The sequence below is a fragment of the Drosophila kikkawai genome, chromosome 3R (genome assembly GCF_030179895.1).
Source record: "Drosophila kikkawai strain 14028-0561.14 chromosome 3R, DkikHiC1v2, whole genome shotgun sequence".
Classification (NCBI taxonomy): Eukaryota; Metazoa; Arthropoda; class Insecta; order Diptera; family Drosophilidae; genus Drosophila; species Drosophila kikkawai.
In genome coordinates, this window is record NC_091731.1 from 23,941,053 (window position 1) to 23,957,445 (window position 16,393).

A 16,393-nucleotide genomic window follows, 5' to 3' on the forward strand; every position below is an offset into this window, starting at 1 on the left:
TCAAGTGTTTGAACACAGGCCCGAACAAGATCGGATCATATCGCAGAAGTGTGCACTCGAGTGCCTTTTGATGGGGGCACCATTAATATGCACTGACGGCTCGCCAATATTGCTTTATTATTTTGTTTTTGTTTTTTTTTTGTCTTATTTTTTTTTCTTATTTGGCATTTGTCATTAATGGGCGGCCTTTGTTTCGGGTAGCAGTTATGCGAGAGATATTTGAGCTGGCTTTGTTTCGCTGTGAGAAGATACTGGACTCGAGATACAGATGGGTCGGCGACGGAACATGCTGGGAATTACGTGATTGATGGCGGACCTGCGATTACCCCAAAACAGCAAAAAAAAAACAGCAAAAGTACGTCCAGAACCGAAGGGGGGAGCACAGCACTCCAGTGTAGAATATACATATTATACGCAGCAAAATCAGTGAAATCTTGTCGCGTCTAAAAAGGAAAATCACACAGCAATGCAAAATTTATGAGCGAACTACGTCGAACGACGTCTCCGGGCGAACGGAGCAGGCATACCAAGTAGTGGGCTGGGATTTCGGATCGGGATTGGAATTGGGATATACAGACTGCGACTGCGATTGAGCGGATGTGCTGACTGCACTCGGGCGTGAGTCAGCCAGATGTCCGTGTTCTGACACGGACCTCTGTACTAAATCTTACACGGTTTAATGTTTATGAGCTATGGTGTGGAAAATACCTTTAAATTGTATAGGAATTGGCGGAAAATTTGCATTTTGATTCATTACCAAGTGCCCACATGACGTATGCGTAATATAGCAAGCACTAACACATTTCAAGAATACTAGCTGAAGCTATGATCTTCTTCCTGTTGGGGTGACATTTTTAAAAACTGAGTCCCACTTATAAGGGTACTTAACAAATTAAAAATATTTATTTTGTTTTGATAATATTACTAAAATGATGAGTGTTTTCGTTAGAGTATTTGCTATTTAATTACTTCTTCTGAAGATGCAGCATTATTTTGAAATATTTTATAAGTCAGAAGTAATTAGAGCATTAGGTTAAGTCGTACTCAAAGTCAAACCCAAATTTATAATTAATTCAATTGTAAATACCTCTCTATCCAAATTCTTTACGATCTGATCACAATATTATTTCCTACATGACTAGCTCTTGATTACTTGTTTACTTCTCTCCGCTTAATAGCCTAGGATTTACGAGGTTTCATAAAATTGGACCATAACATTCCCATTTCCAGTCCCCAATCTCCCATACCCCGGGCTAGCCTGCATGCTCTCTGGTGTTAGTTAGTTACATACTTCAATCCGCGATCCAAACTGCGCCACTCAATTTGACTGTTTTTAGGCGCTGCCGACGAGCTCGACTTACCGCCCACCAAATGCCGCCGTCAACGTTGACGTCGACGTTGCAGTCGCAGTCGCAGCCGGCGAACCGCTGAGCCGCCGAACCACTGAGCCGCCGTCAGGTGTTGTGGTTTTTGCAAGCCGCAGTCAAGCTGAGTCTGCTTTCGTCTGCCTGGCAGCGCGGTTCTGGAACGCGTAACGCTTGTCTTGTCTCGTCTCGCCTCGAAAATCACTTTTCAAACTCCATTCGGGACTCCAATCGGATTCGATCGGACCGCGGACTCAACCTGTTGCCGCTCATTGTGTGTTTTTGGCATTGCCTGCAACGATTTTGGATATTTTCTTGTGCAAGATTGCGTGCGGCATAAAACCGCGTAAAAGCATTTGAAAACATATTTCGAAAGTGTAAAGACTATAAAAAAAAGGAATAAAAAAGATAGTACACAACTTTAGCAGATACTCTGATATCCCTGCAACGCTTGCTAAGATTCGTGCGCGGCCTGTAATTTGCCATCCATTTGTCGAAATCCACTCCAATCTGTGGGCGTGGGATCAGTGCAGCCAGCTAAAGCGGTGAGTCTTGAATTACATGGGATTATGGCCAATCTGCTCTACTACTTCTCGTATGACAATTGCCATTATAGTATGTGCGGCAATGTGGTAGTGGCTTTCTAAAAAAAATGCCCCGAAACGAGTTGGATTCGCTCCGCAATTCCGGGACAGGGGCTCGGGTGTGCACAGAAAAATGTGTGAAATTTCATTGAATTTACCAAATTTTATACACAAACACAGAGCAATTGGGAAATAATTCATTGTTTTGCCCATTGCAACTGGAGTTATGCCTGCAAAGAATCGATAATAACCATGTGGATTATTATATTACCCCCATGGTTTCGGTTATTTATTTTTTCGTGCATTCCAAACGAGTTACAAGTTTGGCCAAACCCAAATTCGATGGGGAAAAACACTTCTTACTCAAGCTAATTCCGGGCATTATTTAAAATAGCAGTTAGCAAGTCGGTAATAAACCATTTTTTTTTTGGGAATCTCAAATACTTTGTGGTTGTGGCTTATTTATTTGGGTTTTTGGATCATTTTGGTAGATTTTAAATGTTATTATTAAAATATTATTAATATATGTGGACTACCTCCAGGACTAATATAACGATACAAAGTCCAAAGAACTCATAGGGTTTATTCCTTTTACAAGATCTTTGTGGTTTTTATTTTACGTTTTTAATTAAATAATCATGTAATTTGTAATTTTAGAGCTTTTAACGTCGTTTCATTAGTTTTATTTCCAAAGTTCTAGTCAGTGAAAAGTTGTTTTTCGTTTGGCATTGACTATTTTATGATTTATGTGTGTTAATTGCTGATTTGTAAAAAGTGAATAGCAAATGAATGTTTTATAGAAATAAATGATTGAATAGCAAACATGATGGGCCTCAGTTAACATGTATTAAACTTAATAAATACAAATTATTAAAGCTTCAATATGCATTTGCTGACATCTATAAGGGTTTAATTTTATTATTAAAAACACTTTATAATCGGTGAAATTTAATATACACACACATGTTTCCTGAAAGAACTGAGTTGTAATGATATTAATTGATGTATCCACGTGTATCCCTAATAAATACTGTAAATTCTTGGCATCTGTCAACATTTAAATGATCTGGAAACAAGAAACACAACTCACACCGACCACCAGTAATTAAAGTCTCTAAATTCGTGGGCACGAAAAAGCCCAGTAATCATTCGGCGACGCGTCAGACGGCTGGCTGACAACTCTTTAATTATAGCACAAAAAAAAGAGTGCTAAGTTTCGTGTCATAGCAATTCAATTAATTCGCAATTTATCAAAATACTCGTACCCGGGCATTGTCCGCAGAGTCAGGGCTTTGATTTGGCGGTGCCGGCCAAACATATTTCATTTGTCCACCACAAACAACTGGGATCAGTGGCAGCAGGAGCACGAGGAGGAATAGGACGACGGACGGCTGACATCCATGGGCTGTGGGTGGGACTTTCCGTGGGGCGTCAAGTGGAAAATAATCGATGATGTGCCCGGGCACAATGCAAACATTGAATCAAAGTCAAATAGCATTAAACTTTTTGAACTTGCGAGGCGGGGCGAAAAATGAAATAATAATAAAAGTTTGCCCCGCCGCCTTGCGAGAGGCGTGAAAGCGCACACAAAAAGTGAGGGGGTTAGCCCAGGGATTGGCTCTGGCTCTGGCTCTGGGTTTTCGGTTTGAGTTTGGGGATTCCACACTGCAGTTTTTTGGATTTCCGTGCCCCATCTCTTTTTTTTTTTTTATTCTTTTTTGGATGAGCACAGCGTAGCGCAAATATTTGACAAATCCCGCGAAAAGTCTGCTTATGTTGTCACCTCGCCTCTCTTTTTCCCCTTTTTTTTGTTCGTTGCCAGGATAGCCGGGATTGCGAGTGTGACTGGCACTGGGCCAGTCATACTGATTAGGATTTGCCGGAAGAAGAGCCGCCAGTGAGTTCGGTCCAGTTAGGTTTCCAAAGAACTTAAAGCGTTCGACAATGCCAGCGATTTGCATGCGAACATTAAAAATTTAATTTGCATGCATCTATCGTGGTGTAATTTATATTTTGTGCACCCTCCCACCCACCTACCCTGCCCCACTCGTCCCCCTGTTTTCATTTCGCGTGTTGTTTATGCAATTTTCGAGTTGCCTTGCGAATGCCAAAAGAAAGCAAATGCTCTCAGACTCTGCTAACGAGTGCAGGCGCGCGTGTTCGTATCTTGTGGATGTCTCAGCTGAGCTGGGCTCCTCAGGACCCCCGGCTCCTCCAGGTCCACCTCAAGCCCCGCCTGCTCCCAACCCCTGGCCAGGTGAAGGCGAACGTAGTAAATGCGCCAATTTGTATGCAAGCAGCATTAATCGGGGGGTAATCCGGCAGCGATGCATTGCACACGAGGCGAAGCCAGAGTCACAGAGTCCACACTTAAAAGAAAAGTCACCCAGAAATTTAGAGAATATATATTATATATTAAAGTGACCATAAACAAATCTATATATTTAAAAACATAATTCATAGATGCTAGTTGAATAATTTATCTTATTCTGAATTGTTTCCTTTTATCTCTAAAACTTTACAAAGTTTATAGAAAATTTCCTCAAATTCAGTCTCATTTTTCTCCAGTGCAGAGTGCAAGTTAAGCCAGGCCAAGAGCCAGAGCCACAGCCAAAGCCTGGCCAAGAGGGGCTGCCAATGTTACGTGAGATGTGCAATTGCACGAAATTGATTTGTAATCGATAAATGTGCGAATATTGCTTCTGCTGCGAATTAGCAGCCGGCAGAGGCAAAGCATTCAAAGTGCCCAGAGCCGCCGTTCTTCGTTTAGCATTTGCCAAGCTTGTAAAATATGCATAAATAACTCAACAACATCGGTGGCAGCATCAGAGAAGCAGCAGCCTGACCATGAAACCGATTGGGAACATCTTCATTTAAATTGTTTAGTGGCCAAGCCAAGTCGATTGAAGTTTTCATTGTGAAAATGACGTTTCCCCAATAATTACAGTTTAATTAAAGGAATTTCAAGAATATTTTAAATTATTTAAAATCTCTATAAGAAACCTTACAATAATTAAAACCACTAAAAAAACGCAATCAGCTTTATTACCTTGTTCAATGATAGTTCTTTAGAAATCATTTTAATCAAGGGGTATTTTTTTGCTTTTAAATTAAAAACGTCAAAACTCCGAGAATCTATCCATATGGCCACATATTAAATTCTACATATTCGTTTAATTTGTGTAATTATATTTAGCAAAGACCGTAGCTATGCTGATGGCTTTCCCATTACACTTATTAATTATTCACCGAGCGCTGTGTTATGCATGTAATTTTAAAATTCCAACGGTTTTGAGTGAACCACTTAGAGTGGCAGGCAGTTGATATGAATTAACAATAGATGAACCATTGATGAGCAGATTTAATGCGATATTGAAATCATTTAAGGCCGCCCGATTCCATTAGACTCTATCTCGCTCCGCTTTCCAGGTGGATTTCATTTAACAAATTAGTTCTCCGAATGTGTGTGAATGCGTTCGAGTGCTCGCTTTGTGCTGCAAAAATTGAAAAATCAAACACAAGGAAAACCACTCGAGATTCAGCGGCAGCAATAGTTCGCAATAGCTTGCAATAGTGGTCGTAGTAGTAGCCACTGACAAGGTCGGCACTTTGGCTTTTATTTGGGGCCCGGCGGTTGTCGCATTCTAAGCAAATCGTATATATGTATATATGTTTGGCATAGAGCTATAGCTAAAGCTATAGCTACTTGTGGAATTGCTGAATTGTCGAATCGTGGCCCGGCCGTAATACACGTATTAATCTTGCCTCGCTTCTTGTTAGATGTGGCGTTGTTTTTGCGGTGGCAGCTTCGGCTTTGGCAGCAACAAGTGTTTAATTGCAATAAATGCACCTGACCGCCTTGACAGCCAGTGCGCCTCCGAGCTTGAGCTTGGACCGAGTCACATACACGCAGAGAAATTCAACTCATTATCAGGACCTTATAATAGTTTTTAATTTTGAAATTGCCACAAACCGAAGGGTTCAATGGCCGCCCAGAAGGAGTTTTATTTTGCTACTCTAAACTTTAGAATTATTAAAATTAAATTGAATTTATTTTAATATACAGATAAGTTTTCCTTGAGTGTAGTAGAGTGGGCTTGGTTTTCGGCAAGGCTTTCTGGTTCTCTCAGAATCTTCAGTTGGCCATTGGCCATTGACGATTGAAAGGTTAACTCCACTCGATGGCGGTGACATTGAACATGAACGTGGCCCCAAACTCTGCACGTAAAGTTGCCAATGTTACAGCGGATTTTGGTTTGTTTTCGTACATACATACATATGTCTGCCAACGTTTTGGCCCAATTAACGTTGGTACCATAACTTTGGCATGGCCGTTTCAGCATAAGCCCCGACCGTGTACATCCTGTAACGGCCTTTTAATTATGTATGTCGCTATGAAATCATCGCCGACCTGGCTAAAAGGTTTACCAGCGCATCCAACTGGGTCATTACCATGGCCTGGCTTTGATCTCCGGCCAAGTGCCCCCGCGCCAACGCCAACGCTAACGCCTGGCCATGTCGTTGATGTGGCCGTAAAAGACTTACTCTAACAGGTTATAAAGCAAGTGAATTGTCTTGAATGTAATGCGCCATAAAGACATAAATTAGAGTTTGGCCCGGACAAGATGAAGACGCCGTCGACCTGAGGTGGCTTAGACCCGATGGCATTTGCTGGCCTTTACCCAGGTGCCTTTCGCAAGCACCTCTTGACCTTTGCTTAAGAAGCTCTCAGGATGCAGACTGTCTCAGGGTACGAGGAGAGACGGTGAATTATATTTTTGAAGACATGGAAAATCATAGGAATGCCGGTAATCATGTTTGAACTTCAAAGAATGCACTTAGACGTTTCATAACTCAACTCCAGACATTTATTGACTAGTGAATTATGAATTAAGGCGGAAATATCTAATGGCAAGGCCTAAAATTGACTTGAGCCAACGCAACCACATTCATTGACTTCCTTTTACATCACAGAACAATCTGTAAACTAAAGTTAAACTAGCGTAAAATGATTCGCTGACGGCATACGATGAATGTATCGATACTAATTGAATTACTGCAGTCTTGAGGGGGAGAGACTTGATTTCTCGAGTGGAATATTTTCGCAAGAACTTTTGGCCAGTCATCTTTGCATCAACAGATATTGGAACAATGATTTGCATCATTTGGCAGGCAATAAGCTGTGAGATTTGCCGTTCGATTTCAATCGGAAATCACGCATGCCGCAGCCAGTGGCTCGGATTGCTGCCAACTTCCTCGAGCGGCGATCGAGCGGAACCCTTAACCCATGCCAATGCCTTAACCCACTGATACTGATACTAGTACGCCCACACTTTGAGTCAGTCAGTCATGGCACAGCGCGGAGTCAGAGTGCGTGAAAATGAGTAATAAAGGAAACATTGCCACAAATTGATGCACTACGCTGTGCTACCTTTAATTAAATTATTAATTATGTACCTTAATGAATGCATAATTGAATAATAAACTACGCGTTTGTGGGGGCGGGGGAGGAGACAGTTGTTCTGCCATCGTTTTGGGTTATTTCATTTTTCAGCTTCTGTGTTAACCTTTTAACTTTTGTGCAGTTCAGCAGCGAACCGAAGCGACCGAAGCCAACCGATGTTTCGCGTAGTAAACATAAGTTGGGGCTCATTAAGTAATCACATGGAATATTCCCGCAGCCAATTAAACCCGAAAGCCGCAACGTTGCAGCGGAGGGGGTGCATCCACATCCACATCCACATGCACATCCATCCAAATGGATAGACAACATCGCTCAGATACAGTTACAGATACAGATACATATAGCATGCAGCTACGATACTGTGCACTGTGGCTGCCACAGTTACTGGCACAGATACAGATGCAGATACGGATACGAATGCGGCATGCAGACACCAGATACAATTAAATTCGATTCAGGAAGCATTTATGCAGTTTGCATACATTTAATATATATATGTTATATATACATATGTACATTTATTTCCCATTCAGTCTGTTTTTGGCCACTGAACAAGAGCAGGCACACACAGCAGCGAAGAGCAGAGATAAAGCTGCAACCAAATCTCTTCTTTGATGGAACATTTTACAACCGGATTGTAAATAAATAAATACGGAATTTCTTTGAATGTGCAACTGTTGCACTTGATCTGATATTTCAGAAGAGTGTGTCTAGTGCTCAGTTTGTAAAAAGAATCCCTTGGGAGACCCGTAAATCCTTCTGACCATAAAATCCTAGTTTATTAATTCAGGATTTAGGTTTGATTCGGTTATTGGGAAACCATTTACAGAGGACTAGTTGGTCAGTATTTTGTAGTAATTTGTATTCCAATTTAATTTAATTTTAGTCTGTATCGTACCAAAGTGTGTCTAGGATTTCTCATCCTCTGATATTCCATACTTCAGTTCCAAATTTCATGTTTGATAATGAGAATTGACGAGCCTATAATGCAGCATGTGCTAACTATATGGGACAGCAGACAAACATAATTGCTCTTTTGAGCTTTCCATTTCCATAATGATGAAATGCACATCCAATTACAGAAATCGAATACATTGCCATCGCCATGCACTTCCTATACATTTTGTGATCGAATCAAACCGCATTTTCCGTAGCAAAAGCCCGACATTTTTGTATTATGTCAAAAATAATTCGAAAATCGTAGAAAAGCCGACATCCTTTGTTGTTGCCGTTAATGTTGACGTTGTGCATTTGTAATGAGCCAGCATTAGAGCAATCGCCGCGTATTGGTTACGTTGTATAGCCCCCACATTGCCTCCCGCCCCCCTGGCGATTGCACCACACAGTGGTGGGCAATGCTGTAAAAAACAATTTGCAGACAATTTTCAGTGTTTCAATCAAACAGGTTTGACATAATTTCAGCAGCAGCAACCATACGAATTTGTTGCCAATCTGACAATCATACTCTCCTATGGCGGGGGAAAGGGGGTTGGTCTACCCGACGTTGATAAACTGGCCAAATCCCGTTCCCGTCCTAGTGGTCCCGTGTCCCACTCCCAGTCCCAGTCCCAGTCGGAGACCATTCCACATACGCAGTTCCAGTTGCAGTTTGGAGTCTTGACTTCGCCTCCCGGGCATTCGCTATTTGTATCTCTCAGATGCATGGATACAACGTGGCCAGTATATACGTGAAGCACTTTACATGGCTGCCTTACTTTGTTTCGTTTTGGGGGAATTTTCGGTCTGTTTGCACAACCCATACGACAGTCTCTGCACCCCGCCACATGCTCCTCGATATTCCAAAACCAGCCCCCGATATATACGCACATTGACCGCCGTCTCACTTTCGTATTGCTTCCCCATTTCTAAGCCAAAGCTTAGCGCTTTTGTGTGCGCATTTTGGCCGCACTGGCCAAAACAAACTAACTGGCCAACTGAAGGGAACAAAATAAAGTGGCAAGCGGTAGAGGTAGATGCAGGGGCAAAAAGGGGGCTCAGATATTGTACTAACTACCGCTACCGACTTCCCATATGTACTTGAAACAGTGGTTAACTAATTGTTATTAAAAAAATATTTTGTAAAAGTTGTATAGCTTGAGAGAGTATTTTAGGAGGTTTTACAGCTTGAGAGAGGATTTTAGGAGGTTTATAACACTTTTAAAAAATATATAATATTTTTATTGACTTAAAGATTCCAGTTTGAGGAATTTCTTCGTATATGAAAAGGAACTTTGCCCACTTATCAAATATCATTCTGTTACCAATTTTATGAGATTCCAAGCCACTGTAAACCGGCGGCTCCTTGGCAGCTCTCACACACATTTGCGTGTGCGTCTTTTGTGCTGTGGTAATTTGTTTTAAATATTTGCTTAAAATATCAAATCGCACGTACGCTGGGCCCTCGTACGTGGTATCTAGCAGATAGATGTGAAAATAAGAGTTGTTTGCATTTACGGGCAGTACGAGGTAGGTGTGGTGCTGGATGGAGACCGTAGAGACCGGAGACCTCAGACCTGAGACCTGAGCCCCCTTAGCCGGATTCTCATGGCAACTGATTAAGTACGGAAGGGGAACCAGTGAAATTATTGCGCCCTGCGATCGGGGGGCTAACGGGTTCCGCATACGTGCCCGTCGATCTGCCGATCTGGGAATCCGTTCGATTCCAATTCAATCCAAACCGAAGCGAACTCGAATTCACTTTATTCGGATTCAAGTCGAATTGTTATGCATTACGCACCCAAAGACGCATCGAAATGAGACGTGTGCGCGGGCTTTGTTCCTGTGCGGCGGTTACCAATTGCGACCCAGTCCCAGTTTCGAAATCTCCCGGCTGTTTTTTCGACACCCTACGTGACAGCGCATTGGCGGGGCGACCTTCTGGCCGAATTTAAACATATCGAAAACACACAAAAAATGTGCATAAAAATGGAAATGGGTTTGGAAAGCAGAAGCCCGCCCACCAGTAGTGAATAATTGTGCGACGCCTGTCTGCAATTAATACTGGGATAATTCATTGTTTACGGCCTCGGTAGCTGTAATTGAGTTGTAGGATGATTCTGGACATTTTCGATTTATTAGGTAATGCCCTGCGACTGTTGATCAGTCGGACGTTTGAGCGATTTGCCCGCAAATTAACTTTCCATTCGTACAACTGCGTCGTAATTGATGTGTGCCAGCGATTAAGCCGCTTCATGAGTGCCGCCCCAAGTCATAGTTGGCCAAGAACCAAAGCCAGGGCCACGGCCAAAGCAACTGGACCAGTTAGCTGGCTAGCCCAGTTACCAGTTACCCGGGAAACGGAAGCCCCAGAGCCAGAGTCAAAGCCGAAGCCAAAGCTAAAGCCATGGTCAGAGCGGATAACATGGTCATATCGGTATGCAAAGTGCCCGGGGTCCTTTGGTTCCCCAGCAGGAGCAACCACAAAAAAAAAGGGAGCTGCAATAAAATAATATAAAAATGAAAATGGAAACAGCCTTTCCCCAGAGACTCGACATCGGCAATACCCACAATCAATAACCCTAAACAATAATTAGATATAACAATATTAATTCATAGCAAACTTCAAGTAAAATAACTTTTATTTAAAAACCAATTTACACCTGAGAAAATGATTTATTTAACGTTTATTATTCTAGCTGGGCTTTTGAACTTGCTATTTATTTAAGTAAAAAGTAAAACCGGTTTGGCATTTTGGGTTGTCAGAATGATTTCAGATTTTCGGTTTCGTCTGACACACAATGTCTGTATTAACTGCTGGCAGTTAACACAATTAATGATGTGCTTATAGTATTTTATTATTATTTTAATTATTTCATATTAAAGGCGATCGCTTTGAAAAGAGCTTACTGCCCTCGCCAACAAAAAGGGAGCTTATTACAAATGACTTTGCAATGAAAATCGCATTAAAAATCGTAGGCAAACATAAAAATTACTAAATGGTTTTGTTTTGTTATGTTTTTATTTAATTTAACAGAACTTTATAGCAATTAACTACAATCTTAATTAAATTGTTTAAATAAAGCCAGTCGAAGATAATCTAAATTGCTATGAATTTACTCCCAGAACTTGGAGTTAATGCTTCCACCTGATATGTATCTTTTGGGCAATCCCAAGCAGACTTTTTCCTAGGGTATGCTATTGATACCAATGCATGCAGACGTACGATATTGCGGACATGATGGAAAAACATAAAATCAAAGAGTGCATGAAGACCGCAAAGAGCAAAAATGATAAACCCGAGGAGACCGGAGGGAGCCACTGAGTGAGTGCTACCACAAGGCCGTCGAATGCACAGGGGCCTCGATGGGTGAAAGGGGGGAGACCTCTTAATTAAGTAAGACAAAAATCAAAGCAAGGCTTTAATGGCAACATTCTAAAAATATATATGTATATATACTCTCTAACAAGCTGACAATCTGGCCGACTGGCAATCTGGCAAACTGTTTTCGCATTTAAATCTCTGGCCATTTAGTGTTGCTGGCCATGTTGTTCTGTTGATTTGCACAAACAAATTTTGTCAACAAGATTAATGCTAATTGAAGTTTTTCAACTCGCCTGGAGTCGTCGATTCCGAAGTCTCCTCTCTTGTTCAATGAAAGTTTCGGTTCGCCTTCAGCGGAAGTTTGGCCAAGTGCGAAAAGTTACCAACCGAAACGACAACGTCAACATCGATGATGATGATGCTGATGATGATGATGATGGCCATAATTACGATTGGGATGCTGGTAATGATTAACTAGTTGGCAATGGTCATCGCCTCAGTTGATCATGACTTTTAATTGGTAAATTTCTGGTCCGAGATACCATTAATGGCCCACTGCTACACCTAGGGAAATGCGGTGGGGAGTGTCCGCAATTAACAACTGTTAAGTGCCTTAACATTGAACTTAGCTGCTCTTGAATCGCTTCGCTCCAATTAACACCTGACCAGCTCCCCATCACGTCCTCAGTTCTTGGCTTTTCGGGCAGGTTTGCATCTGTGAGTACTCCGCGCAGAACTTGGGGAGTGATTAGGACTCCCCTTAGAGGCCAACTCTGGAGGTTGTCTTTATTTAGATAGAATTAGTGGGACTTGGCAATGAAATTGATTTCTTTATTCAACAATTCTGGTGGAGCAGCTTGAATTTATACAAAATATTACTTAAAATATAAAATAATCCTCGCTTGGATTACTTATCTCAACAAGTCTTATTAAGCAATTTAAAAATTAAAACTAAAGTCGTAAATAGTTTATGATTTCGCACATTTGGCCAGGGCTTTTATGAATGGTTATTTTCAATTAGCACAACGATTTGCCTTTCAAATTAAGATGGTTATCTACCTCATTTCGCGAAGCAAAAATATACAGCAGAAGTATAATGATATGGCTGCGATTAATTTAAAATGCCAATCCAGAGTTAAGCTTCACCTTTGCAGATTATACTTTTACCCTCGCCCATTAAGGGCGTTTGAGGGGAATATTCGATAAAGGGACCCTTTGAGCAGCTCTTCGGGGATTCACTCTGTGGCGGATTTAAAATCACATTTATAGCTACGGCGCATAAACGTTGAGTGGGGGATAAAGTTAATATTTCAGCTTTAAAACGGTCACCAAGGGTGCGTTGGCAGGGTAGTGGATTTTCTGGGCCGGATGGGGATGCTCCCTGCCATGTCCGTGTCCGTGTCCATTTCCATTTCCATCTTCAATTGCATTTGGCTGGGGGATTCATTCAATTTCCATTCGTCATTCAATCGGGCATGCAATTCAGTTATGAAAACCGAGTGCTGCGTATTTATTTTGTATCTGTGTGCGGCTGTTACACCCACACACACACACACACACACACACATGTCCTGCCTGGGTCCCAGCAAATTTGTTTGCATTTATGAATATGTATCCCGTCATAGACTCATTTTTATGGGTTTCTTGTTTACTTCTTTATTTCGATTGCGTTTTACCCACATTTTTTCCGATTTTTTCTCAACTTTTTTTCGACTGTTTCGCTGCCTGTGGGCGTGGTGTATATCTTTGGGCGTAATGCAGGACTTTGCGTCCTTAGGAGCATAACGAATGTTTGGCCAGCGTTAGCTCCCCATGTAATCGATTTAATCATAATCCAGCTTTTACTATTTATTGTTCTGAGTTATAGTATAAATATATATGCGAGCTGCATTAATACAAACACAAAATATTATCCCTCCTGCTCCTGCTATTGTTGTTGCTGTTATTGTTGTTGTTTTCCTCCCAGCTTCGCTCCGATTTCGTTGCTGGCTGACTTTGGATCCATTGGAGCATATTTATGGTTATAGTATGCATAACTGGAGGCAACCATAAAGTAATAATATGAAAGCGGCCAGCACCTCCTCCTCGTCCTTGTTCCTGGGTCCTCTGTTTCAGGGCAGGACTCCGTCTCTGGCTGAGGGGAAGATTCGGGGGCGTGGCGGTGCTAGCTTCTAGTGTACAATCATTGATTTTGGTTCAACTTAGTTTTTCTTATGCAAATACGCCAGAGCATTTTCCATTCTTACCCTGTCCGCACACTCCTCTATATACGTAGGATATATGCGTGTGTATGTCGGGGTTAGCGCCAGTGGCCAGGATATTGAAATATCCGGTTTACGCTTAAGTATTTATTAAAAAATAAAAAACCAGAAGGGCTTGGGCCTTGAATTGATCTGATCCTAAGCCCAATATTGTTTCGGAAAAAAGACACTTTATTTTGCTTTCGTTCGTCCGCTCAGGTCAGCAGGATATCTCCTTTTCAGCCCATTCCTATCTCCTTTTAGTGGTTTATTAAGTTACAATGGAGATTGCAGATTGCAGATGGTACTGAAGTGGCTGGCCATAAACAAAAGCTGCCACTTGATATACATAATACGCAGGGAATTTCCATTTCATTTGCCACATTTGAGCATTGTGGGTTTACGCCTTTTTTGTTGATATATTTTTTGTATTTCGTCTGAGTTGGAAAGCCACTTGAAATTTATTGAATTAAGCTGGACTAGTTTGGTATAAACTATATTGTTTGTTATAGGAGCTTAACAAAGGAAATTTGTTGAAATACAGTTTAGAAATTTCTACAGTACGTTGTTTCCTTAAAATTCAATGGAAACTGGTGAAAATATTGCTTTTGTTCCATCAACAGGTAAATTTCTTTGGCATAAATTGAATCGTAATTAACTGCTAGGTTTGGTTGTGTTATGTTGTTATTATTTTTGTAAAGTTTTTAGTAAGAAAACAATGAAAATGCTGCTGATAAATATTCAGAGAATTAGTAAGCTTGCTGCTTAATTTTTTATAGCAGAAAATTCAAAATACAAATGGATCCAGCAGTTGCTGCCAATTAAAATCCCTAAAAACAACATCCTTATCTTTTTAGCCACGATTAAGACCCCTTTAATTGGTTAACATTGAAAGTCCATTTAAAATAACATTAAAAAGTTACTAATGCTTCAAATTATCCAGCCGCAATGCCAAAGAACTCTTAACTCCTTTCGCTTTACCTTTCTAAATGCCACGGAAGCGCACTCAATTTAAATGCAATAAACATATATATGTATCTCTCCTCCTGCCATAACTTTACCCAAAACGGATTCGGTTGAGAACAATGTTTGCATTTGAAATAAATGAAGTAATAACTTTTATGCGATGTTAAACATTTTTATGCAGTCCGCAAACATTGCGGAGGAAACATTTTGCTTTATGGAGATTTTTGATTTGCAACAAGCAAAATAAATTGAATGCAATTTGTGGGCAGCATAAAAATGAGGGAAAATACATTTGGCCCTCGGGGCGGACAAAGGGGTAACGGGATAAAGGGGGCGTGGCTAGGCTTGAGGTTGATGGGTAGAGTGCATGTGTGTGGCTTTGGTATTTGGCATTATCCACAATGCTCGTACATAATTATATGTTTGGGCCAACTGCTTGTGGCGAGACACAATTTGGCAACATTGCGTGCCTCGGGTTTCTGTTTCTATATATATTTTTTTTTGGCTTTTGTTTAGTTTTCTTTTTTTTATTCAACTGACCCATGACATGGGTGCAGCAGAAACAAAAACATTGGCAATCGGAGGAATTAACAATGGGGGAAAAATCACTGCAATAGCAATAGAAATACAATGGATGAGCAGATGCTGGGGGAAAAAAAAAGTCTCGAAAACTGTCCAAAAAAGGGGCAACAATTTTGCTGGCAGGACGAAAGGTCACTATCAGTGAATTTCTGGCTGGTATCTGCTACACTGTTAAAAATTTTGATAATTTAGATTTCATTTAAAAAGGTTTCAATATTTCAAGTACTTTAAGCTCACCATTCATCAGTAAACATTATATTTTCAACGAATTCAAATGAGTTTCTTTTCAAATCTATCTGTTTTTTGGATTTTTTCTGAGTGCACCCTCTACAAGTGATAAAAAGTAATGAACAAATTGTAACAACAACGAGAACAACAACTCGTAAAACATCTTTGTGCTACTTTGTGTGGGTCAGTGGGTCGGTTATTGTCCTCGTCCTCGTCCTCGCCCTCCATCTTCGTCTTGGTGTTGGTCTTGGTCTTGTTCCATCTTGTTCGCCCAAATTGGTTTATTCTGAGCCAAGGCTGAGATAGTTGGGTTGCGTTCGGGTTCGGTCTTGGGTTCGTATTGGGGTAACTAAGCCCCCAGGCTATAGACTCAATGAATTGGGCGTCACACAAACGGAGAAAGAAGTCATCGTTTAACAGAGCATAGCAAATGATTTCCTACAAAATTTGTCACACAGAAAACAATGTACACGCACAGAGATACGGATACAAGGGCCACAGCTGAAGCTGGAGCTTCGTTTGCAGATACAGATACTTTGACAGTCCGCAGATACTCGCAAGACACGCAGAAAAATGTGGATGTAGTTTGAAAATGTTATTAGGAAGAAAATATACATATATAACCAATAGTCACTATGGATTATAACCTTTAAAAAATGTATTTTGTTGCTTAAAAATCTAAACCTAAATTTCTCCAAGTGTAC

The 16,393-nt window shown here is 41.0% G+C and overlaps 1 protein-coding gene across 1 annotated transcript in view; it reads left to right on the forward strand.

The window, feature by feature from the left end:
- Window positions 1–1,502: 1,502 nt before the first annotated feature.
- The window catches only part of wat (waterproof), a 29,259-nt gene continuing 14,368 nt past the window's right edge, over window positions 1,503–16,393 (forward strand). Inside the window, exon 1 of the mRNA XM_017161332.2 lies at window positions 1,503–1,909. The gene's annotated coding sequence lies outside the window, so the exon portion shown is untranslated. The remainder of the gene's footprint in view (window positions 1,910–16,393) is intronic.